The following is a 17,120-nucleotide window of genomic DNA, read 5'->3' as shown; positions in this document are numbered from 1 at the left end:
TTACCAGCTTACCCTACGGACTAGCCCATACTTACATTTTGGGAACTCGGTAGTATAATTGAGAGGGAGTATTAATCATAGATATGAACATCTATAGCTTCTGATGAAGAAGTGAAACGATGGTTTCCTTTTAGTTTGGTTCAAAGTGTTAAATGATAGATATCTCATTTCAGTAATTAAATTAGTTTACTGAAATATCATTTACAAGGAACTAAGTGCTTTAAGGATAACATACAATGAGGGGTAAAACAGTATTTTAGTCCTTTCTCATTGAAGACCGTCTATAGAGGATTGAGTGACAATTATGGTTGTAACGATGGATAATTAATAGCGTATCTATATTTGTTATAGAGCGTTCTATGAATTCAAGAGTGCAATTCCAAGTCTATAGTGAAGTCACGAGGAATTAATAAGTTAGTAAATTTATTTGTTAGATTTATGATAACTTATTGGAGCTTGATTTCATAGGCCTATGGTCCCCATTGTACCTTGGATAAAATCATCTAGACAGTCTCAATTAATTGATTTAATTATCAATTAGAATTATCAAAGTTGACCAAGTCAATTTTGGATAGTTTCACAGAGTTGTGTAATTTTGAGAAGAAAAGAGATATCATGGCAGATTTATTAATTAAGATAAATTAGTATCTAAATTAATAAATAAGTTTAAATCAAAGTTCAAATTATAAATAATTAATTTGATAAAGGATTTAAATAATTATTTAATTAATTAAATCAATAGAAAATAATACACGCCTTGATTTTAAGTCCAGTGGGCTTATAATCAAATGAGAAATTTCACGGGCCTAAAACCCATGATAATTTCGACCTAGGGCTTTAAAATGGCTATTATTTTATTGATTTTTTAATTAAATAAAATGACCTAATTGAGTCTATAAAAGGAGTGTTTAGAGAGAAGTCATTGGTTAAGTTTTCTGAGACGACAAAGAAGTTTAATCACTGGTTTTCTGATAGTTTTAGATTCTCTCTAAACACAAGTCATTTTCTAAGACTCTTTGATTATTTTCTCTTCTTCTTCTCTGTATCTATCTCATGTGTTGAGAATTTCCCACACTAGTCCAGGTGATTCTAAGGATACATTGGAAGGCTGTGAAGAAAGTAGAAGATCGGTTCAGTTTCTTGATAATACTTTGCAACAAAGAGGATACAAGAGTTAGAAAAACTGAAGGAATGACTCTTTAATTCCGTTGCGTATACTGTAAGTATTCTATTCATTGTTTCTCTTTGAATTCAATTTTAGAAACATGTTTTAGGTTATCTCGTATTAATTTGTTTAATATTAGATATACATGAAAATAAATAAAGATCTTGTATAAGTTTTCCAAACAGTAACTCACAGGGAAGATGTGCCATAGGCCCCAAGTAGGCATAGGAGGATCAGTGTCCAGAGTTTTGTTTCCTGGTTTCCTCACAAAGTAGTACTTTATTTGTTTGAGTATATATTGTTATGATAAAGTATATTTATAGAAATGGAATGGCTGTGTGTTATATTTCATTTAAAGATAAGATGGAAATTATAGAAATGTTATATTTTTCTGCTGATTGTATTTGTTTGTGCGTTAGGTTCTTGTTTGGCACGCATGGTGAGCTGGGAGTTTCCATGGTCATAAGTATGTATGCTGCGGGGATCCCGTAGACGGAGACAATCTAGAAACACCATAGAATAATAATTCACTGCTACAAAAATAGGCTTTAACATCGGTTTTTTCGCTTGTTATTCTTCAGATCTCACAGAGATATTAACCGAAGTTAATCCGAGTGAAGTTAAAAGTATCTAAAAATCGAAGTTAAAGGTATTTTTTCCTAAAAAAAATATTTATTTTATTTGTATTATTAATTTGGTTTTTTATAAAATATTTCAATAATTATTTTTTCAATTCTAATTTGCAATTATTTTAATATTCATAAATATATTTGAACATTCCAATAAACATAAAATAAAATAAAATTCACAAACTATATAGAATTAATGTACATATATATACACATTCAAACAGAAATAAAAGATAAGTGCCACATAAAAATCTAAAGTGTTCATACAACTAAACATGTGAAGTTCACCTAAGTAATTATTTGAAATATTGAAATTTCTTAAGTATTAAATATTTTTCAAAAAAATTAGCACCCAAACTTGTTGACATTCAATTTACAACTAAAATTTGTAACAGTTCATAGAGCAGATAAGCATAATCATGTCAAATTTATCAGAAAGAGGAATACCTCATACTGAAAATCAAACTTTAGTCTCCAATTATAATAGAACTCATGTTAATCCATTATCATCTTGAATACTTGCCTTAAATTTTAATGGTATCCATAAGTTGCCTAGTTCAAAGTAACCTTATCTAGTCAAGATACATGATAAGGTTGCCTTAAACTAGGGGCTTATGGTTATCACCACAACATACAAATTTTCGATATCCTATTCAAAACTACCACCAAACCTGAAAAGTTTAAATTATAACTCTATGAATAAATATTACATATTTAAAAACATGTTCAATTAATAAATCCTAAAAAATTGGGCAGAGTTTCATCTGTTTCTATAATATATCCAAATTTCATAAGTATTTATTAATTCAACACAAACAAAAACAATAATCAACATGCATAATTTCAACCTTATACCACCGCAGCACACAAAATTTCTCATAACCTGCTTCACTAATTTTCAAACCTAATTTCCACTAAATTCAATATGGTTTAACTATAATTCTAATAAATATGTACAATAGTAATAAATAAAAATAAAATTCTCACTCACCTTAAAATTAATCTTCAAGCTAGTAACCACCAATGAAAAACCAAATTACCTCCAAAACAATAACCGTCCTAAAAATAATATAAACAAAATTAAATATTATAATGATTGAGTTTATAATAACTAGTACAAAAAATTAAAGCATATTATACAAATAGAACTTTATTTTAACTAAATATAACTTGAATTGTTTTTACAATAACAACATATCTAAACATTAAAAGTATATTTTACATATATTTTTTTAACTAGATATTAACTTGATCTTTTTTTTATTATAACAACAACATATTAACTTTTTTTAACAACAACAAAATATTAACTTCATTAGTTTTCTAAATAAAAACATATTATAAAATACAAAAATAAATCAAATAAATTATAAATTTAGCAATACATTAATATTAAATTCAGATTAATAAAAAAATATCACAAACACATTTTTTAAGATTCATACATTCTTAAATAATCAAATACAACTCTAAAACATTATTATCAACCATAAACACATATACATTATCAATATATTATAAAAAAATATAAGAATATCCGAAATAATATATATAAAAAAATCATGTAAACATCTATTTAACGATCAATACATAGTACAAACCTCAAAACTTTGTATAGAAGCTGAAAATCTGTTGAAAACCGACCACCACATGTCACCATAGTCAAGACACAATTTTTTCACTTAAAACTAAAAGTAACCAAGTTTCTATGATATATTTGAGCTTTCTAGCAAGATTAATGGAAGAAAATGAGTGGAAATGGTGCTAAATGGCGAAACCCTCATCCTATGAGTGCTAAACCAAAAAACGAAGTTAAAAGTCCATCAAAAGCTTTAACTTCGCTTTTTATGTATTTCACAACAATTCTATATATAAAAACCAAAGTTAAAGTCTATTTTTGTAGTAGTGGTTAGTCTATCTTGTATTTTGACAAACTCAGTGGGTTGTATTATTTTCTACGAATTTGAATAAAGACATTCTGTTTTATTTTTAAACATTAGGGCCCATACTGCATTAATTAATAAGGCCCCACTGAATTTTTGGACTATTAATTGAATTTTCTATATAATTATCAAACAAAGTATTTTTGCAAAATTAGACAAGACAAGACATTTACATTACCTCCCAATTTTACCTATGAGGCTGGGTTTTAAAATTACATTTAAATTCTATCGTGTCACATAAAAACTATCATGGTAGGTCATTGTTGGAATCAAATTTGCCACATGTGTGGTTTTTATATTTAACTTACCTTAATTAAGACTTGTTTCGAAAATTATATACTACATTTCTTTTATTTTTCCTTCCTCATTTGTAAGCCTATATCCGAGATTCCATCTTGGAAAAAAAATCATTGTGATTAGGCTTGGGGAAGAAAAAGGAAAATAACCAAATTGTTGGGATTAATTGTTGAGATGAACCCAATTCGGCACCATAGAAAAGTAAAAAATGTCTTTAATTAAGAAAAAGAAGATTATGATCACAACTTATTCGTTAATTATTAGAGATTAGCATGGAAATTTATTAGAGTATGAAAAATGCTAAGGAGCACTAGTGATGCCTAGCACCACATGAAAATAACATACCACTAATGGTGCAATCTAATATCGAGACTTACATAATTTAATTTAGAAATTAGTATTGAGTATCACTATATTCAACCATGAGGAGTCACGTCATATGGTGTTGGGCACCTTAAGTTACCTAATAGTAACACTCATTAGACTATAGTGTCTCACATAAAATTTGTGAGAGAATATATATTAAACATTAAGTAAATTTACACTTATTAACTTTATTTTTATATTATAATAAAAAAAAACTATAACAATGCTATTTAAATTCTATATTTTACAATAAAACTTACCATTTATAAAAAAAATATGGATGGCTCCACTTATATAACATAAATATTCAAAATTTAGTAGCAAAATGTTTTAGATTTTTCACTAAAAATATTATTAACATTTTTTTTTTACTTATAAAGAATACTATACCAATACTATTTAAACTATTAGATTTTACAGCCAAACTTATCATTTTTAATAAGTATATTAGGAGTTTATTTATTTAAAATTTTTTAACCTTTACTCATCTTCTGTAAAACTCCGGATTGTGAAAAACATATCTATTATTTCAAAATATTGTCAGACAATAACTATTTTGACATAACATGAAATGGCAAATGCAACATATGTTTCCTGCCATATTTAGTTTTTCTATGAAAAATTATATGCCACAAACCCCTTTGCAATTCCTACCAACCTACCCACCATCTATCTATCCATGAGAAGACATACATATATATATATTAAAGGAAAAAGAAAAATAGACTATCCTTCTATTTTTTATTTTTCCTTACATGATTGTACCTATTAGTGTGTGTATATATATATAGATAAAATAAAAAAATACCACATTATATATATATATATATTTATATAAACTTGTCCCTTTTCATTCCAAGCCCCTCTCTCCGGCCCCTCTCCCTATCGATGACTTGTCTATTTTATCTCTTTTATCGACAACTTGTCTTATATGAAAATCTCATGTTATGTTGTAGTATAAAAATTATGGATAGTATCATTAGCTTGTATATTGATGTGTATATGTTTAAAGCACTAATTTATACATTCCGCACACTTCTACATGATTTCATGATTTTGTTAGTGTTTTGTTTCCTTTCTTTTCAATTCTAGTAATTTGAAATTGCATGAAATATACACTAGTTAATGATACCATCGAATTCCCTTTGAGGTACCATCGATTGGCATCAAAATTAGAATGATGAAATGAAGAATCACTTTCATCATTAAACAACTATCAAGCACGCATCGTTTTGCATCAAATTGGATATTGATTGTGCTTGGTTCGATTGCCTTTAATGAAAATTAATGGTGCTTTAATTGTTTTAAGAAATTTGACATTTTTAGGGTTTTGTAAATAGCTCAATTTGATGAAAGTTGATGAATTTTCGATAGGAATCAATGATTTTGATAGTTCAGTGATTTAAATGGATATATTTAAAAAAAAAAGTGTTAATCATGCTAACAAAATTGATTCCTATTGATCTAGCATCAATCCAACTTCGATATAGCATCAAATATTGTAACGACCTAAAATTGCTAATAGGGCTTAGTGCTTTAGTTAGCGTGCCAATAGGGCATAATTGGATATATGTATGTTTAATTAGTTAAATTCGTGACTATGTGGCATGCATGATTAATATGATTATATGAATATATTATATGCATGTTTATGAGTATTAGATATGCATGTGGACCCTTTATGGCTTTTAAGGGCATATTTGTAATTTTGTTCAGTTAATGGCATAAATGTGATTTTATGTGATATATGGTTGAGACCACAATATTATGTGGATATATTTGCAGACGGATTAGCGAAATAGTCGTAGAGGGGTTTAAATACCCAGGTCATGGGAGCCTGGGGGTATTTGAGGAATTAGCAGGAATCGGGGGGAAATGATTGTTTTACCCTTTAGAAGCCTTAGAGGACAAATAAGCTTAGAGGGAAAAATAGTCTTTTGTTGGGTTAGGATATACTCAGAAGAATAGGGAATGATCAAGAACATTAAGGAAACTCTCAGCTCTCTCTCACCCCTTTCACTCACGAGTCTCTCTCTCTCTCTCTCTCTCTTATGCTTGAGGAAATTCTAGATGAATTGAAGAATTGATCCAGGGAATTCAGCTGAGGGAATCTAAGGGATTAAGCTGTGATCATTCAAGGATATTGCTTGGGAAGCTAGGCTGCAATTTGAGGAAAGAAATCAAGTTAAATTCTTTAATTGTGTTGAGATTATGTTAAAGGGTTGAGTTTGCATGAGTTTTAATTTGACAACTGATTTTGGGTAGGAAATAGAGCAAGAAAATGGTTATAGGGTAGTAGTGATGGTTGTAATATAAGGACGGGAATTTTGGGTTTGAATTGGAGTTTGGCTGCTAGTTGGGGATTGAAATTTGAGGATAGATTCATGGAAAAACACCGAGTAAAACTAGTTTTTTTGGGTTTAGGGGCTCAGGTCGCGACCATGTTCTTCAGGCACCGCGACCCGCATGAGTTTTTGAGGCTGGGGGCCTCTGTTCGTCAGGAATTCCGCGACTCGGAGGAGGAAAATTTGCGGCTCGTGTCCCCCATCAAGGGGGATTGAGGCTTGTCCAAGGGGCGGGCCGCGACCCTAAATGGAGAATTAAGGGACAATGGGGTTTAAAGCTCGGGGAGGCTCGGGAATTCAAACCTAAGCGCTCGGGACAATTTCTACTACCCAGTTCAGTAGAAATCTAGGTCTCGCAGGCTAGCTATTTTTTCCTAAACGTTTTTTTGGGTTTTGAATTGATGGTTACCCATTGATATTGTGACTAGGTTTATCGCTGAGGCTCAAGACTGAGGATCGTGCTCGCGACTGTTCTATGTGCTTCGCACGAGATTCGAGGTAAGAAGACTGCACCCTTGTGTTTGTGAACGAGACTGTGGTTCCCAATAGTTGAATACATGTTGTAACGCCCTACTTCCTTAGAGCCGTTACTAAGTGAGTTTTAAAACAAAAAATTTGCAATGAACTCGCTAACCGAGGTTTTTAAAAAAAAAAGTGTGACTAAGCAAATGTTAAGGCTGTAATCATTAAAAATGCGTTGTTTCATTGAAAACTTCTAGAATTATACATTTGGGATCCCAAAACAAGGTTTGAAAACTATTTACAACTTAAAATAAGTTTACAGTCGATTAATTATTAAAATCATAGATTATTACAGCCATTTCTCAAATAAACCCTCAACCAAAGCAGTCGGGCAGGCCAAACATGTACGCGTCGCTTCACGCTCTCCGTACTCATGGCTGGTTGACTCAATCTTTGCCCTTACCTGCAACACAGAGCACCCGTGAGCCGAAGCCCAGCAAGAAAACTCATACAGTACATAACATATGCGATTTATATAGTTAACATATTAGATAATCCATAGATAAACAAGTATTCCATCAGACTAAACAAACACGACCATGCCGTCCCATAGGCATTACCAAAGCATGGGGTCTCGATCCTCACCGTAAGGATATCCCCTGTATCCATTGGGGTCCCACCCTGTCTACAAGCACTTCACGTGCTAAGTGTTACTTCCGGCCCCACTGCCGTTCTCGGCTCCTTGCCGTTTCGGCTCTTTTGCCATTCCCGGCTCCGTTGCCGTTCCCGGCTCCTTTGCCGTTCATTCTTACTATAATCACAAATAGCATAACTCAAATAACATTCAAACATATATCAATTCAATTAAGTCTGCACCCTAACATGTAATGCAATGTAGGGCCGTGCCATGATATCAATTCAATTAAGTTTGCACCCTAACATGTAATACAATATAGGGTCGTGCCCTGATATCAAACTATGGGCCCATGCCCTGTCCTACGAGTGCTATAGATTTCTTACCTGTCAATTTGATAGCTTTCATCACTTGACTCCTTGAGCACGATCCCACTCGAGCCCTAGCGCACACCTAAACACAGCCATAGTTCAAAGTCATCACCGAACCTCAAGTCCGAAAACCTAGCCTCGGGACCAATCCCGAGCCCCGCGGGAAGCCCTAGATCCACAAAGCAAGATGGTGGAATCGAACCCCGAACCCTAGGTCAAAATCCCTCAAAAATAACCCAAAATCTCCTTTATGGGAATAGGGTAGCGCTACAGCGCTCAAAAGAGAGCGCTATAGCGCTACAAGCAGAACCGCACCACCTAGAAACAGGGCCAAGCGCTACAGCGCCCAAAGACTAGCGCTGTAGCGCTAGTTGCAGGCAGGCAACTCCCAAATTCTTTTTCTGCGATTTCTTTGAGCCAATCTCAACCCAAACTTCCCCAAATCTTTACCAAACTCAAAATCAAGCTTATAAACACTCTCCACTCATCCCAAGCATCCCCAAATCTCAAAACCCAAGCTCATGCATCCCAAATCTCAAGATTTACCATAGATGACCCTAAACCCAGAAATTCCAAATAAAATCAGTCAAACATCAAAGCTAAAGGCTTAGAATTCATACCGTTGATGCAATTTCGACCTTGATTCAATTCTTAGACCTCCTTAGCTTGCTCTTCTCAAAGCTTGCCCAGAAATTCCCCTAAGATTCCCATCAACCCAGCTTAGATACACAGCCCAAACCAGTCAAAACCCAAAACTGAAAACTCTAAAAACATACCTCAAACATTGATGTGATCTTGCTAATCCCTTGCCAAATCTTCCAGCCTAGCTTAGGATCCTTGATGCTCAGCCTATCCTAGCTCTCCTCTGAGCTTTGCCCCAAGAAATTTGAAGAGAAATGGTGCTAGAATCCTCAAACCGCCCCTTTTAGGAAAACCCTCTGTTTTTCTCTCTTTTCTTTTTCTCCCTTTTTCTTTCTTTTCCACAGCCTTCTCACTCTCTCTAACAATCCCACTAAGTATATAAAGCCCCAATATACTAATCTCTAAGGATCCAATTGACCAAAATTCCCTCCCTATTAATTCTAAACCTTTTTGTCCACGTAGGGCCATTTTAGTCATTTTACCCAATTCCCGCTAATTCCTCAAGTGTCTCTAATATTTTCCCATTTGCTTCCCAATACCCGCTAAATCCCCAAATATGTATTCCTCATTATCAAAATTAACCTCAATATATTCCCTAAATTTCTTGTTTATACCCCCAGGCTCGCCCCGAGCCGGGTATAAATTCCCGCCATGACTTTTCCGCTAATCCGCGTTCTGGGATCGTCTCGAGTCACAAATCACAGATACATCCACATACCACTGTGGTCTCAAAAATCATCACATAACAATTCAGTTATGTCCAAAATGGCCAAAATTACAATTATTCCCTTCTAACACAATTAGGGCCTACATGCATACTAATACACATAGTCATGCATCTCAAATAGTCAAATAGTCATATAACATGCTTTAAATCATAATCATGCATTTTACTCATTAAAGTCACACATAAATCCCAATATGCCCTCCAGGCACACTAATCAAGGCCCTTAAGCCTTATTAGTGAATTTGGGTCGTTACAACTATCCCCTCCTCATAAAAATTTCATCCTTGAAATTTACCCAAACACATCAGTCAGTAAACCCACGACCCTGACCATAAATTTCCAAGGTCCACCGCCTTACTTTACTTCTCAACAACACTCTTACAGGAGTAACAATCTTGCCCCTCAAGATCTTGTCTAATAGCCATACTTTCGTTAGCCCCTCGTTTACACCGCAACCCTGCTGAAGCTTCAGGGTCTGCTTAAATTACAATGTCCACTTCATTGTCTTATTCCTGATTCCAGAGATACCCAAAAGTCATCACCTCTACTAGGTGGGATCAATTGGTAGGCCCCGCTAGCCTAACCCTTGGTACAACATCAGAATTTATATTGAATCAAGAGTCAGAACTCTTCCTTCTTTCTCTGAACACCATACAAATCCTCGTCTGTTATTACGTAGAGAGATACAAATCTTTCATCCTGAAACTTTATTTTCTCAAAATTTAACAATTTACAAGTTCTTTTATTCTTCCAGATAGGCACACACTCCTGCCTTAAGAATTCCAACAACCTCTTTTGGCTTTCGCTCTGAACCAATGCCAAACCGTAGTATTCACTATCCTTCGTCTCTTACCATGTCCTATGTCGTGTTACTTAACAAGACGCCAGCATTTGCCACCATGACTAACTTATCAGGGATTACACTTCCCTTAATACCTCAAGTATTCGCATGGTCAACGCTTAATTCTTTAAGATATCTGATAAGCTTTCAGACTGCTATTCCACTTGCAATCAACTGATAATTCTGGGTTCCCACTCTGTTCTCTAGTTTCTTTCCAAAAATTTAGAATACTATAGGGTCTCAATTCAGTATCATCGGCGTCATACCCTGAAACCAGTTCACCTGAACCAACTACATTAACTCAATCAACCGAGTTGAAACTTTTTATGTACAAACACCGTACTTAAGGAATAACGTGGTCTATTCCACGATACACCACCACATCACTTAACCCCTTAGTGACCAAAAGAAATCACTAAATTCCGTCACCCGATCAACCCTCCCGGTACAACATACCCAAGGAGGTGGAATGATATCCATTCAGAATTCTCATTCATAAACCAAATTCTAATTGGATGCTTCACTCGATCCTGGTATCCTAACTTGTAACACCTTGGCAGGGTCCTTCCCTGCTTCAACCAAAGCCAACACTTTGGATTCCATAGTTCAGTGACACTCACCAGCTAATCATTACCTACTAACGTTATGCCAATCTCAGTCATTGCCTTGTCCACTCCATTAAAATCTATGGCGTTATTCCTTTATTGACGCACGCCTCTCAGTTAGGAGTTCCGCCTCCAATTAAATCTCCCCTCGTTCAATCGAGGATTATAAACACTGATCGTCCATCTGTTACTTTTCACCACATCTGGGTCTCAACGTTATCTTTCTTACTAATACCCATCACTCAAGTACCTTATGATATGCATAACTGTCAACTTAACGTTCCAAGTATATCAACCATGATCCATTCTTTCACCTCCCGCAAGGTTCGATCCAACCTCGCGTCAATTTGCGCCTGGGCGTGCCAAATCTATGATGTACCCCCACAGTTCCATATCCTCATCATGGATCAGGTCCTTTATGCTATCACTCTATACTTAACTATATCACACACATATTCCAGCATCGCCAGTTACCAATCAATTCTTACCTTGTCTTCTGAATTTTCCTGACTTGACACCACTCATTCCGTCTAACCTCAAGTTTTACTGTTCTCCTCATCTCTGATGCAGTTGTCTCTGGAGATACTTATGCAATAGATGACGCGCTTACCACTCCTGTTATGCTTTCAATTCTTCATTAGCTCCTTTGTGGCCTTAGATCAAATCCTCTTACCTGTCCTTTCTTCTTGTAGCTCTACTCGGAGTACTCTTAACGAAACCCAAACTGATTCTTCGTATAGCATTACTTGTGACCCTGCTCCCTTAGTACTAACGTCTTCCGCATAATAGTCATTTGCTCTCCCTTTCCATCTGGGAGTAATCCACACATACTGCTTGTGAACTTGAAGGGGACTTGCCTATACCATTCTTGTATTCTCCACTTTAAGAACTTACCTGTGCTAACCAATCTAGAATCTTTGTTACCAACTCCTCACACCCTACCTGGTGCAAAATAAAAATTCATGAAATGTCTCTATCCTTGGTTTCCAGCTGGTAATAACCAGGTCATAGATCAACTCCTGGAGACATCGTCCCATCTTGTATCGAACATTGTACTTTTCGTTCTAACCCGACGATGCTAACAATCCCCACAGTATAACGCTCTGGCTACTCCAGGGTCAAATTCCTTCGATTGCTTCAATAGATTTTTCTGTCAGCCAATACCATCTTTTACAACATTCCTTATACCAGTCCTATATGTAGTCCGACCTTGAAGTACCCCCAATCTTTCTTTACATACCCATATAATTTTCCCACTGGTCAACTCAGTTTCCACTCAGTCTCATTAACATACTCCAGATGATATCCTCTACAATCCATGATTATTTCTTAACTGATTAACTCTCTCACTATGACTCATGCTGAGGCTCCCATAAGACAAACTTTGTTGTTATTACTATGCACTTCTTGATCACTTGCATCCCAATCCGTCTGCCAGAAGTTTCTAATTTTTTTCTCAATAAGTATTACTACCTTCAGCCTCACATATAACACCCATGAGGCAAACTCTCTATGTCTAACTCCCTCTCGGAACATTCTCGACACCGAGTTCTTCCAGTCCGTTACGTGACCAAAGTATAACCATTCAGTTGAATACTCATCCTCGAGAAATCAGCCTCGAACTACGAATGTAGCGAGGCATTCTAGTTTTCTGTTCCCTCACCATGGGAAGTCCATCCTAACATATCGAGTCATTCTATGTAGAAGTCATGCCCTCACCTGACCTCTTTCCAGGTGGCATCTCCTGCCTCCGATGCATAGCAGATAACCTCCCTGGTTTCTGTCACCATCTTGATAACTACCTTTTCAATCACGCTTCTTTCCAATCTCAAATTAGGTGCCCTAGCACTGTCTGGGGTCCTTCCACCTCAAAATTGAGAATCTGCCCTTGCTGCATTCTATCAATAAAAGTACCATCTTATCAATAAGACTTTTCCCCCTTTCTGGCAAAACCAGAAGCCACAGAACTATCCGGGGTTCTTTTAACTCGATTATCACGAATCTATCTTTACTAACTCCATCAAAGGAAGCACTGCCATTGCAGTTCTGGCACTTATGCTCTATGCATCATTCATCAGTTCCTCGAACAACATGGCCCTCTCCGCCATCCACATACAGATGATAAATTCTTACATCAGAGCAGCCCAAATACCTCGGACTATTCCAGAGTTCAATCCTTAAATGGGTCGCCATCAATTCCAGATACATCCATCAGTATAAATTTTCGAAATGAATTATCCAATTCACCAAACCCATTGATTTACACTGTTGTTACCCTATCAGTCCAAACCAAACTTATAAGCCCACCAGTCTCCACAGTTCAGATCATGCCTTTATAACCTCTACAATCAGTTCATCATCTAGGTTCTTTCCAACCCAGCACCAATGCCTCAGCCCAAGTGCCGTTTCTAGGCATCCCTTTAGCACAATACTTAACACAACCCTTTAGTCATGGGCTCTCATCTCCCTTATAACCAAGGGTGGAATTAACCTTGCCCATCCACTGATAAATTCTTTGTCAACCCGAACTTTCCTCAAAACCAGAGGATAACACCCTTTAAGCCTTTCATATAATACCCTTATCTGTCCATACTCTCACAATACCAACACCGGTGACCTTACTGTTAAAACATATAAATCAGCTATCTTCCTAGAGAAGTCCGCTATACTTCTGTTCCATCTCACCTATTAACTTCTACAGCTTACTCACACACTAGTGACGATCTGCTGCGGCTTTCGGGGATAAATGGAGATCTCTAACTCCAACTTTATCTAGAATCCCCCCCTTCAACACAATATCAGGTCCACTTAACCCTTCTAGGAACAAACAATTCGAGTTCATCCGCCGATACTGACCAAACTCCTGAGCTCTGTGGTTCATACTCTGAACCAAGCCACAGCTAGATCCAATTAACCACAGTTATCATGCACACACAAAGCATATTTAGGCCAAATCCACAATGATATACATTTAGCTACCAGATTTTAACATCACCAAGTATACCCAGGTCTCAACATGCTTCATACAAGCCAATAAACAGATATTACATACGAATTCAATTTAAACAATTAACCACATAAACTCAATATGCGAACCATAATCCCTATATTCACCCACATGCATAATAATATTATTCAGCACACTTTAATCTCAACATGCAATAGTCAAGGGCCCATCCCCAACAGTATCTCATGCATATGTCAACTCATTCCTCATGCCCCATATAAATAAGCAGGCAAACAGGGCATTCAAACATATGTTCAAACATGTCAATCAATCATACCAACCAACCCTGAGTCGAGCTTGTCACTGACAGCGAGCGTACATGTTCGGTCGATCTCCAGAACCAATAAACCTTCGTTCGCTCTGATACCAAGTTGTAACGCCCTACTTCCTTAGAGTCGTTACTAAGTGAGTTTTAAAACGAAAAATGTGCAATGAACTCACTAACCGAGGTTTTTAAAAACAAAAGTGTGACTAAGAAAAAGTTAAGGCTGTAATCTTTAAAAATGCGTTGTTTCATTGAAAACTTCTAATATTAAACATTTGGGATCCCAAAACAAGGTTTGAAAACTATTTACAACTTAAAATAAGTTTACAATTGATTAATTATTAAAATCACAGATTATTACAGCCATTTCTCAAATAAACCCCCAACCAAAGCAGTTCGGTAGGCCAAACATGTACGCGTCGCTTCACGCTCTCCGTACTCAAGGCTGGTTGACTCAATCTTTGCCCTTACCTGCAACACAGAGCACCCGTGAGCCGAAGCCCAGCAAGAAAACTCATACAGTACATAACACATGCGATTTATATAGTTAACATATCAGATAATCCACAGATAAACAATTATTCCATCAGACTAAACAAACATGGCCAAGTCGTCCCAGAGGCATTACCAAAGCCTGGGGTCTCGGTCCTCACCGTAAGGATATCCCCTGTATCCATTGGGGTCCTACCCTGTCTACAAGCACTTCACGTGCTAAGTGTTACTTCCGGCCCCACTGCCGTTCTCGGCCTTTCGCGGTTCTCAGCTCCCTTGCCGTTCTCGGCTCCTTGCCGTTTCGGCTCTTTTGCCATTCTCGGCTCCGTTGCCGTTCCCGGCTCCTTTGCCATTCATTCTTACTATAATCACAAATAGCATAACTCAAATAACATTCAAACATATATCAATTCAATTAAGTCTGCACCCTAACATGTAATGCAACGTAGGGCCGTGCCCTGATATCAATTCAATTAAGTCTGCACCCTAACATGTAATGCAATATAGGGCCGTGCCCTGATATCACACTATGGGCCCATGCCCTGTCCTACGGGTGCTATAGTTTTCTTACCTGTCAATTTGATAGCTTTCATCACTTGACTCCTTGAGCACGATCCCACTCGAGCCCTAGCGCACACCTAAACACAGCCATAGGTCAAAGTCATCACCGAACCTCAATTCCGAAAACCTAGCCTCGGGACCAATCCCGAGCCCCGCGGGAAGCCCTAGATCCACAAAACAAGATGGTGGAATCGAACCCCGAACCCTAGGTCAAAATCCCTCAAAAATAACCCAAAAACCCCTTTCTGGGAACAGGGTAGTGCTACAGCGCTCAAAAGAGAGCGCTATAGCGCTACAAGAAGAACCGCACCACCCAGAAACAGGGCCTAGCGCTACAAGCAGAACCGCACCACCCAGAAATAGGGCCTAGCGCTACAGCGCCCAAAGACTAGCGCTGTAGCGCTAGTTGCAGGCAGGCAACTCCCAAATTCTTTTTCTGCGATTTCTTTGAGCCAATCTCAACCCAAACTTCCCCAAATCTTTACCAAACTCAAATTCAAGCTTATAAACACTCTCCACTCATCCCAAGCATCCCCAAATCTCAAAACCCAAGCTCATGCATCCCAAATCTCAAGATTTACCATAGATGACCCTAAACCCAGAAATTCCAAATAAAATCAGTCAAACATCAAAGCTAAAGGCTTAGAATTCATACCGTTGATGCAATTTCGACCTTGATTCAATTCTTAGACCACCTTAGCTTGCTCTTCTCAAAGATTGCCCAGAAATTCCCCTAAGATTCCCATCAATCCAGCTTAGATACACAGCCCAAACCAGTCAAAACCCAAAACTGAAAACTCTAAAAACTTACCTCAAACATTGATGTGATCTTGCAAATCCCTTGCCAAATCTTCCAGCCTAGCTTAGGATCATTGATGCTCAGCCTATCCTAGCTCTCCTCTGATCTTTGCCCCAAGAAATTTGAAGAGAAATGGTGCTAGAATCCTCAAACCGCCCCTTTTAGGAAAACCCTCTGTTTTTCTCTCTTTTCTTTTTCTCCCTTTTTCTTTCTTTTCCACAGCCTTCTCACTCTCTCTAACAATCCCACTAAGTATATAAAGCCCCAATATACTAATCTCTAAGAAGCCAATTGACCAAAATGCCCTCCCTATTAATTCTAAACCTTTTTGTCCACGTAGGGCCATTTTAGTCATTTTACCCAATTCCCGCTAATTCCTCAAGTGTCTCTAATATTTTCCCGCTTGCTTCCCAATACCCGCTAAATCACCAAATATGTATTCCTCATTATCAAAATTAACCTCAATATATTCCCTAAATTTCTTGTTTATACCCCCAGGCTCGCCCTGAGCCGGGTATAAATTCCCGCCATGACTTTTCCGCTAATCCGCTCTCTGGGATCGTCTCGAGTCATAAATCACAGATACATCCACATACCACTATGGTCTCAACAATCATCACATAACAATACAGTTATGCCCAAAATGGCCAAAATTACAATTATGCCCTTCTAACACAATTAGGGCCTACATGCATACTAATACACATAGTCATGCATCTCAAATAGTCAAATAGTCATATAACATGCTTTAAATCATAATCATGCATTTTACTCATTAAAGTCACACATAAATCCCAATATGCCCTCCAGGCACACTAATCAAGGCCCTTAAGCCTTATTAGTGAATTTGGGTCTTTACACATGTACTGTGTGATTGTATGATTGATACGACATCTGAGAATGAACGCCCTAAGGGTGTCGCGGCTGATGAAAAGTGTACTGAACGCAGCTCAGCCTAAGCGAGCAAGA

The 17,120-nt window shown here is 36.8% G+C and overlaps 1 pseudogene; it reads left to right on the top strand.

Annotated features, from left to right (window-relative positions):
* Positions 1-17,120, top strand: part of LOC133785072 (protein PHOSPHATE-INDUCED 1-like) — a 35,302-nt pseudogene that overhangs the window by 9,591 nt on the left and 8,591 nt on the right.

The sequence above is a fragment of the Humulus lupulus genome, chromosome 6, assembly GCF_963169125.1.
Source record: "Humulus lupulus chromosome 6, drHumLupu1.1, whole genome shotgun sequence".
Classification (NCBI taxonomy): Eukaryota; Viridiplantae; Streptophyta; class Magnoliopsida; order Rosales; family Cannabaceae; genus Humulus; species Humulus lupulus.
This window is presented reverse-complemented; position numbering and strand designations above follow the sequence as displayed.